General features: G+C 39.1%; 1 pseudogene; it reads left to right on the top strand.

The window, feature by feature from the left end:
• Nucleotides 1–9,035: 9,035 nt before the first annotated feature.
• On the top strand, nucleotides 9,036–9,349 carry LOC147432944 (uncharacterized; annotated as a pseudogene).
• The last annotated feature ends 969 nt before the right edge of the window (nucleotides 9,350–10,318 follow it).

Genomic DNA, 10,318 nt, shown 5'->3' on the forward strand with positions numbered 1-10,318 from the left:
TCAGGATATATCTGAAGAAAAGTCAATTGGTGAAGATCAATCAGAGAGGTCACCAGGGCAAGAGGATCCCTCACCCTACAAGGCTGTGGTGCCCTGTACAGTACTTCTGAAGAAAAATACAAGAAAGAGGAATATAGACTTCTCAGATGATGCAGATGTGCTAGAAAGTAGTCCCTGTGCAACTAAATGTAAAGCCAAAGAGGATGTGTCTTCTCTGGAAGACCCAGCTGCAACTGATGAGAGGCTGTTTGATTTTGCAGCATCTTGTGGTGCTGGGGACAAGTTTGATCTAGTTCATTCTATGTTTAATCCAAAGTTTGACATTGAAGACCTGTTAGCTCAGCACAGTAATTTCTTGCAGTCCTACAGAGATAGGTTTGAAGTGATGGTGCAGGTAGGGAGTGTTGTTCTGCCTACTATGACTCTTGTGCATTTAAATGACTGTGGTGGAAAGGGACAGGGACTGAAGAAGTATAGGGAATTACCACCTTCTTGCCTACATTCAGCCTGCCCTTTGCATCAAAAAGAATGCAAACTCATTCAGGAAGCCTTTGACTTTATGATTTACCTGAACAGCCTGTTTGGATTCCTCATGCAGAATCCTGATGAGGTGTTAGAGGAGCAGGATGCAGCACCAGATGAAGAATGCGAGGAGACAACTCATATACAAGAAGTCGAGGAGGTTGAAGATACAGTCGACCTTGAGGTTGAGGCAATTGAAGTACAAAGAAGTAAGATGCTCTCTGTGAAAACCACAGAAATCAAACTTCCATTGGATGTCAGTAACTTCACTGAGAAGCATGCTCAGATGATGTTGCCTGCTGTGCCTGACTTCAGGATTGGAGACAGGACCTATATCTTGTTACATGATGTGCAAAGTGTCTTTTATTTAAGGGAGGATTTCTCCCTGGCTATTATTTCCAGAGTCCAAGAGGACAGGAGTGGATTTGTTTCAGAGGATAGTAGTGATGATGAGGCAATGGAAACATTCAGCAATCCAATGGAATGCCTTCGAAGATGCTTTGAGAAAGCTGAAAAATACAAGGAGACACTACCTGATGAAGCCACCTTCCAAGCAATAAGACAAAGCCTAAGACCATCAATAAGTAACAAAGAAGTGGAGGATTGGTTTAACCATTCAGGTCAGGGGTCAACTACATCTGTAGACCTGTGGCAAGAAAACCTCTTTCTGCAGGATGAGAGCTTCATGGTAACTCTCTCTCTCTCTCTCTCTCTCTCTCTCTCTCTCTCTCTCTCTCTCTCTCTCTCTCTCTCTCTCTCTCTCTCTCTCTTTGTGTCACGTCTGACATGGTATGTGCAGTCTTGGATTGCTGACAAGGATGACTTCCTTCGGCGCCGGACTCGAGAGTATCAAGGAAGGGATGCAGCCCTAGCGCAGTACCTTTCAAATCTTTGCGAGTCGCCGATAGTAGTTTTTCACAATTCCATGTCACAAGAGGGTTCAATAGCAACTTACACATTCAAGACACTATCACGCTTCTTGGGTGGACCGGTGCTGCCCAAAAGTGCAGATAAAGTCATTCTTGTGGACAAAGTGTTTGCTAGAGATTGTTTTGGTTACTGCCCGGGCTATACAGGTGGTCGGGCAGCGTATTACTATACCTACACAGCAATGGCACTAGCTCTTGGTAGACAAAACCCAGATGAACGTTTAGAGTATGGCAAACATCTCATGATTCGTTACAAGGGTGACGTGCCAAAAAAAAAAATTTGAACCTTCAAAATCTTGATACACTTCAAGTAGCAATTGTATAAGATCATGTATTACATAAATTTTGTACAATGTCATCCACTCAGAGTATCTTTCTCCACTTGTGATTCACATACACCATTGTCTCTCTCCACCTTCGTTGACTTTCACGAGCTCCGGAGTTGTTGTATGCCATTGATCTTTTAACTTTTTGTTGTTGTAAATGTCTGATGGCTTGTGCTGTTGCTGAATTTGCCAAGACTTCTTTTGCCTGCATTCGATGAATGATTCTACGATAGAACCATTCAAATAGTTCTCTCAAACTGTTAGCCTTGATTCGAGAGCCACCATGTCGTGTGTGCCTGAAATAAGCATTTCTCGCCATGTAATGAGACTTTTCCATCCCTTGGGTATTCCATATTTCCGGGTTCCCATAGTTTTGTATAAAATATGGTAAATGATTACAGATGATGTGCTGGATATGAAAACAGATTAGTTAGAATGTTTTACAGTCACATATTTGCACATAAGAGAGAAAGAAATACATGATAATACCATGTAGTGAGTAATCTGGGTGTCTGTCCATGCTATCTTGAATGATTTTTTCAAAAGGTTGAGATTTTCCTTGAACTTGTTCATATCACCTTGTAACCAGTCATCTTTGTCGCACATCAAAAATAGGATGTCTATTGATCGCCAAACCTCAGCCTTCGCGTTACGAGTAGTTGGTTCGTGGTCTTTGACTGCAATATGTAGCTTTTTCCAGCTCTGATACTCTACCTTGCTAACATAAGATGTGTTATATATTTTTCCATGTTTTGTTAGCTTCGGATCTCTTGTACCTTGGGGCTTAGATAAAAACCTCCGTGCCTTCACCCCACCGATGGATGGTTTGCATGGGACATCCTTCTCAGCAGTTGATCTCTTTTCATCCCGCTGGATTTTCACATTGCCACCATGAAGCCCCATATCCGACAGTACCATTTCTAAGCACTGCAGGGCTACTTGACGTTCTGCGGAGTTCTTAATCTTCCAAGCAAACCCGATGTATAAGTAGACCAATTTTTTCACAATTCTACAAAGGACATGCATTGTACAAATGTGGACATTCACAAGTGGTATTTTCAAAACCGGTCGAAAAGCAGGATCCTCAATGTGACGTGTTGGAGCTTTTCTCCACCACTTTGGGTCCATGACCTTTGCAGGCTCCATGCAGAACAAACACGACGACTTTGCCATTGCACCCATTCCACAATTATACATGCACTTTAATGTTTTGAGGTCACCTGCAAGATGCCACTGAACTTAAAAGTCTCCCCTTCCATCTAGATGTAGTACCTCTCCATGGTTAGTCTGTCGATCAATCACCTCCGGAATATTAGTTCGATGGAACACCCAATATAGAATCTCATGATCTTCTTTCTTTACCTGCAACACAAAATAAATGAGACTTAAGTAGATGTGAACATTTGAGCTTACCTGAGAATCTTGCTTACCTCAAACGCACCAAGCCACCATATGTTAGATTCTGATTGAACACTAAAATATAAAGGATCATCACTGGGACACTTTGAGAGGGCTCTATTCATTAAAGTAATAGTAACACGCTCTAGCTTTTTCTCTTTAACAAGCTCACACTCATCCAGTTTTAACACAAAATGTAATACCCCTCGTGACTCTTCAAATGTGATGTTGTAAAACTCCACCATTCTCTTCTGTAATATCCGCATGTCCATAAAAATATTGTTGAACTCATCATATGCCATGTTTGCTCCATGGCCACTGTAAGTTGCTTTAATATGAAAGGGCTGTCCAAGATAGTCTCCCTGTGCCTTGTTAAGCTGAAGCCTCTCTTTCCAAACACTTGAGGCTGATGGTAGAAGTTTGGATTTTATACCCTTCCTAACAAAGATGGATGAGACAGACTTTTGGATAGCCGAATATCCTCTTTTGCTTACACCAAGTGAATCAAGTGTGCCTTGTATCTCTTTTGCAGGCACTGAGTTCTCTGAAATAAAGCGGTCCACTAAATTTCGTTGTAGGACCTTAAACTTCTTGTCATGTACTATATCTGCTGCCAGGCTTCTACTTATAAGTGGCTTCAATCTCTTTCCTATATTGGCTTTGGGGTCAATGTTTTCCTTGTCAGGATAGATTGAATCTCTACATGGAGACAATGCATAAGTAAATAACAGAAAATTTGCTTCACTAACACTATTTAGGCACATGAAAACAATGCATAACAAGAAAAAACAAAAAGATTACTTAACTAAGACAATGTAGCCAACCAAGAAGCATCACCTTAATGCTCGGATTCTTTTCTTGAGACCTCCTGATGCAACCGGCAATGTTTCAAGATTGCGCAATTTCTTCTTTCGGATACGACCACCCAAGATGGTGTCCTTCATTTGACAACTTCGCACCTTTCCTTTCAGTTCTTGTACCTCTGTTTTATGTTGCAAAATGGTAACCTGATCTGTAGAATGTAAATGTGAAAGGCGAACAATCTCACATTGTTGAGCTTGGAGAATGCTCTTGTAAGTTTCAGCTTCTCTTGTAAGAGATTTACAATAACCCAGAAGGCCCTTTTCTCCATCACCAGCAAAGGTCAATAAGCTTGTAGGATTGACAAACGGTGGAGACACATTAGTCATTGGATTCTTAGGGTAGAGAGAGCCTTTCGTCTAGCTATCTATGTGTTTCGCTCCCTGAGCTCTGAGCGTGTCTATGGAAGCGGGAGGTATATGTGTGTTTGTTTTACTGCGCTTAATCAATGGTTGGTACTCATTGTCCAAATCAATGTGAAGGTGATATTTGGCTCGTTTCTGGGTAACATTTGTGCCATTTGAGGAGTGCGCCATTAGCCAAATGTGCAGGTTTAATGGAAAGTGAATAGCGGCTGCGCCTTCGTCCCTCCATGTTAGCCTCATTCCCTCCATATTGACGAGGTTCATTCAATGCAACTGAAAAGAGGATTATCCCTCAATCACTACGAACGAATATTCAGAAGAGTAAGGAATTTACTTAAAGTACACTTTTTGAACTTTTACTATGAAAGACCCAGCTCTTTTATTTGCCAATTTTTCTAGAGAGAGAGTGCAAAAAATACATTTTCTTAGAAGGCCCTCCAAATGACCTCCGAAATTTCCTAATGCTTGATTCCTCGACCGGGCAACTGATTCCCAATGGGCCCATTGCCATGGCCTGAGGATTTCGTATTATTTTTCCATAAAAATATTTTTATTGGTTTTAAGAACTCTTTCCAATGACACTTAGCCATCTTGAGAAGCATTCTACACTATATATAATGCAGCTTAAAATTTTCTAAGAAGGAAAGGGCATCCACATGTCAGGAAGTGGTTCATTTTAAAGAAAGCTTTGAAAAACTTTTGGTTAGAAATGCAAAAGCTAAGGGTAGATGGTAAGTACTAATACCTACGATGGTAGAAAATAAAAAAACACAAAAAAACACAGTTTTGAGTTTTGAGTTCTTAGTTATGTTAAAAAGTTAAAAAGCTTAATACTTCATCTATATCTGTATTATTTATAGTCCTTCAAGGCCTCTATGTTCCACTCTAGAGAGTGTTTGGAAAAAGTCAATTTCACAAACATACAAAATTTTCTCTAGGGTAGATTCAAAGAGGAAATTTTCCAAAATAATTAGTATTTTTTACAATGCATTTCTATTTTCTTAAATTTTTCAAGCGGATATTTTTATTTTCTCTCTCTTTTCAACCAATTGTTTTGAGTTTTCAGCTCGCTCAAGGCAAATCTAAACACACTTTTTTTGAACATTGACTCCAACCTTCAAATTTCAAGGGTGACTACTTCTATTTTTATAAAGGGCTACTCTACTTTGCATTTTGAAGGCCATAAAGAACGCACAGCACTACATGGCATGTGCATGGTCAAATGGGATCAAGGGTGGAGGTGGCGGATCATTCTTAATTGGGACATGGGCCTAGCTTTGCTAGTGCTTAAGGAAACAGAGAGGGGAAGAACAAAGGAAAAAGCACGAGGAGAGATAGGGAGGTTAAAGATATAAGTGAGCATAAAGAGGCCTCAATGAAGCTTGTGCTCCTACATGACTCTAATCTAACGGACAATATAAATTAAAAAGTAGATGGAGATGAGGTGATAGAGGAGGTTCTAGGTTTCCATCTACTCCATTTTCACGCAATGGTGATAAAGAGTCATCAATTTCTTTTTTTCAAATGACATTTTCAAAGACTGTTGGACTTCGGTACTATAAGCAAAATTCTTAATTATTTCTTTAGTATGGAGCTTTGGAAATTATGGGATTTATGCTCTTTTTATATTTTTGTATATCATGCAAAGCGACTATGATGGTTCTCTATATCCTATTCTTCTTATTCATTGGTGGTGGGGGAGGAGGTGATTGTTGTTTCCATGCAAGGACATAGTTCTTGTACTTTTTTCTTCACTCTGTAGGACTGTTCGTTCCTCTGTAGTTTGAGATGTATTCTTTTTCCTCTTTTAAACTTTCTTTGGCATGGTCACTAAGGGTTTGGTCTTGCGTACCCTCTTTGTAAGAAGTCTACCTATCTGAGAAAATGGGGTCACTTGGAAAAAGATTCAAAAGAATGTGTTGCATTTGGAACTTGTTGGGTCCATCAAATTATGGGATTTTTTTACACCATAATCAAGTTACATGCCTCATTTTTGGAGCGGAAAATTGGATTTTTCCATGCGAGGCCATGTTTCAGAGGTAGATTATGGCCAAATCAGGCATCTTTTGCACCAAAGAACTGCGTCGGGGGGTGTTTCGGGATCTGAGGAGTCTGTACCAAGCTTCATGCATCACAACGTGCAGAATCCCTGTGTGAACTGCAGATTATGGCCAAATCAAGCATGTTTTTCACCAAAGAACCACGTCGGGGGGTATTTCGAGATCGCAAGGGGTATTTCGGGACCGCCCCTGCAATCTCGAAATACCCCCCGACATGGTTCTTTGGTGCAAAAGATGCTTGATTTCGACATAATCTGCAGTTCAAACAGGGATTTTGAGCACTGTGGCGCATGGAGCTTGGTACAGATCCCTCGAGTCCCAAAACACCCCCCGACGTAGGGAAAACTTCAATTTTTTGACCACAATCCGGCCAATATATTTTGACAAAAGAGCATATTTCAGCGAACCCCGAGCTCGAGACCATGGATTGACTTTTGGTTTTCTGGGGAATGATTTACTTGTTCGATGAGTGATTTTTCTCATGTACAATGGATTCTGCTCATTATGGAGTTTTAAAAATGTGTTTTTCTAAAATAAGAATTACAAGGGTAAATCAAGCTCCATAACGCATTTCCATGTCCATCTTTAACATAATAATTTGTCTAATCGCAAGAATTTTCATTATCATTAATATAGGTTAGATATTTATTAATTTGGCTCAAGCTTTTTAGTTGTGAAGCTTCTACGATATCTCAATAAAGACTGATGGAATTCAATACTCATTTAAGCTCAGTAATACAATGCAACTTATTGCATAACTTTTAAGTTTTTTTAAATCCATTTTTTGGGTCCTTTGAAACCAAATAAAAGTCTTATCATGTTTTAACGTATTAAAACTATACTTCCATGAATATTTCATATTGTATATGAAAGTTATGGTCAGATTATCAAAATTTACCATGACCTGAGTGGTCTAGGCCACTAACTTGATCTAAGAAACTTTTGCGCATATGTCCGAAAATCCACCACTTACCCCGCCATTCTACCATTTGGTCAAAGATTCATTAAGTTTTAAGTACTAATAAGAGGCTCTTCTATATCCCATTCTCTTTCTAAATTCTATAAAGGCTAATTGTATTATTAGCAACTATATGTTTCATGTTCACATTTCAGATTTAGAGATTTAGATGTCCTTTATTTATAAATACGAATAATAAGCTTTCCTTTGTTTTATGGTGCCTTATGACCATCCTTTCACCAACCACTATTGATATCCAATTATGTACAAGAATGTGTCAACTACAAACATTCTTGGCTAACCTGGTTCTTGACACAAATTTTTGGGGGGCCTAGAAAATTAGGGAAACAATAGTATTTCAAGACGGTGCACACAATTAACCTAAATGGCAACATAAAGTAGCTTCAAAACAATGACAAAGTTCACTGCAAGTAAAGAGATGACCCAATAAGATGGTAAAGGTTGTATTGCATTAATCAATTACATGAGCCCACTGGCTTAGCATATGAGTTTTGTACTTAAGTGTTCCGTACATGAGAACAAAGCTAGGCTCTCTCTCTCACTACCACTCTATTGCTCCGCCTTTTGGCCCCTTTGTCTTGCCTTCCATTTGCAACACCTTTCTTCGCAGTTGTAAGTTTAGCAGACATTTTCAACCGATTCTTGGTTGTTGAGATTTGGTTCCACACTTAATGTCCATCTTGGCTTGGTTGGTTCTTGGTCTGCAATTGAGCCACAAAGTGACTGATTATATCTCCCTAGGGCTTGACTATTCAAATACTGCAGGCATGAAATTCCACGTTATTAACTTTTGTGATATACCTTTTGCAGATAAAACATGAACACATAGATATACAATATCAGAAGTTAAATACAATGTGAGTTTCTTAAATCCATAGCTGAATTCGATTGCACAATAAACACTCAAAACTTTAACTCTTCCAAGAGCAAGTATTTGAACATTGTTGAATTTAGACCAACCCATATTGTGGCCTACATTGTTGAAATGCATTGAAGTCAAGTTTTTCAACCATTGATAGCAGCTTTCAAATAAATCTTTTGGAGGCACTAATACTAGTTTTCAATGTAGTTGAATATAGAAGAATATGCTAAAACAGGAGATGATTAATAAAGAATCCTTCTAATTTTAAAGAAAAAAGAGCTCCAATAAGTCATTCATGGAGAAAATACACTAACCACACATGCTTTGCATGAACTTACACTTACCTTAGGATCCTTTGCCAACATTAAAACTTGTGATCCTTCATAAGCTTTACATACACCCCTTGCATTTTGCTACATTGGCACCATGTATAGTAGATCTCCACTACATTGTAATCCTTTGCCGGGTAGCTATGAGCAAGTACACTCTTGCTAGAAATTACTTGCATAGTGCATAGTTCACACATACATATACACACAACACAGAAGGAGATGTTGTAGCAGCTGTGAAAAGGATTTTGAAAAGAGATAGGCAGCTAGAGTAGAAAAGTTGATGTTGCATGTCAAGAAAGAGGTTATGTAACTCGAAAGAGAGATGCAAGCTTGGGAAGAGAGCAAAAGTGGACTGGGAACCTAGAAGTTGGAGCTATGGAGATAGAAGTTGCAGAGCTCAAATGAGATGTTGGAGCTATGGAGTAAGAGGTTGTAGATTTACAAGAGAAGATGTTGGAGTTATGGAAAAAGAGGTTGCAAGTGTGGAAGGAAATGTTGGAGCTATGGAGAAAGAGGTTGCAGATTTGGAAGGAAACGTTGGAACTATGGAGAAAGAAGATGCAGATCTAGAAGGAGATGGTGTAGCTATGAAGAATGAGGTTGCAGGTTTACAAGGAGATGTTGTATCTATGGAGGAAGAGGATGCAAATCTAAAAGGATATGTCACATAGGTAGAATGATGTGTGGTAGGCTACTTTACAAAAAGATGCCCTAGCATGAGAAGAGGAGGAGAGAGAGATGTCAAGGGGTTTTAGAGAGAGAGTGGGGATAAAGATTGTAGATCTGCACTTTTCAGCAGCTGAGGGGAGAGAAAGAGAGCTTGGGAAACTTTTGGAGGGGGAGAAACAAGAAGAGAGAGAAGACAAAAAGGGGACAAGAGAGGAAAACTTTTAATATTTGAAATTTGAAAAAGTGCTTTTGGGGGGAGAGTAACTCCAACTAAATCTAGTAAAATCTGCATATATTCTTCACGAAAATAAGCAAAAGTATTTTTATAGAGGCGTGTCTAAGCTATCTACCCCACCATTCTAGCCCTTGGTCAAAGTTTGATTAAGTTTTAAATATTTCCTTAAACTACCAAATAAAGAGGCCCTCCTATACCCCATTCCCTTCGTAATGAAGAGAGAGAGAGAGAGAGAGAGAGAGAGAGAGAGAAGTTTTGATGTCATAGAAACACATCAAGAGATCTCAAAGCTCTATTTCACAAGTCTTGAGCTTAAAACTTGGTATTTAAGAGAGAACTGTGATAACCAATCTGCCACACTCGTACTATAGTTTCCTTTTCTTATTCACTAAGAGAGATCCTAAAGATCTACCCAACTATTGAACTCAAAATGTTGTGTGTGTGTGTGTGTGTGTGTGTGTGTGTGTGTGTGATTGTAAAATCCCATCCTTTAGAATCATATGCTGAGAGAAATTAAATAATGTTTGCACTTACCATATTGTGTAAAGAACAAAGCCAAAGTAGAATTTTTTGATATAAAATTTATTACAAGTAACTTCAATACATGAAAAAGTAGAAGCTTTAAGACGGAACTCCTAACAGATGAAAGCGGGGATCTTTACCTACCAACCAATCACAAAAACAATTAATTAGGATTACTTTGGACTAAATGGGTGATAGGTATATCAAGAAATCCCCACTGCTTATTATCGTTGTCACACCCTGGACCCCAACCCTACT

The sequence above is a fragment of the Adiantum capillus-veneris genome, chromosome 20 (genome assembly GCF_014529385.1).
Source record: "Adiantum capillus-veneris isolate H3 chromosome 20, ASM1452938v2, whole genome shotgun sequence".
Taxonomy (NCBI): Eukaryota; Viridiplantae; Streptophyta; class Polypodiopsida; order Polypodiales; family Pteridaceae; genus Adiantum; species Adiantum capillus-veneris.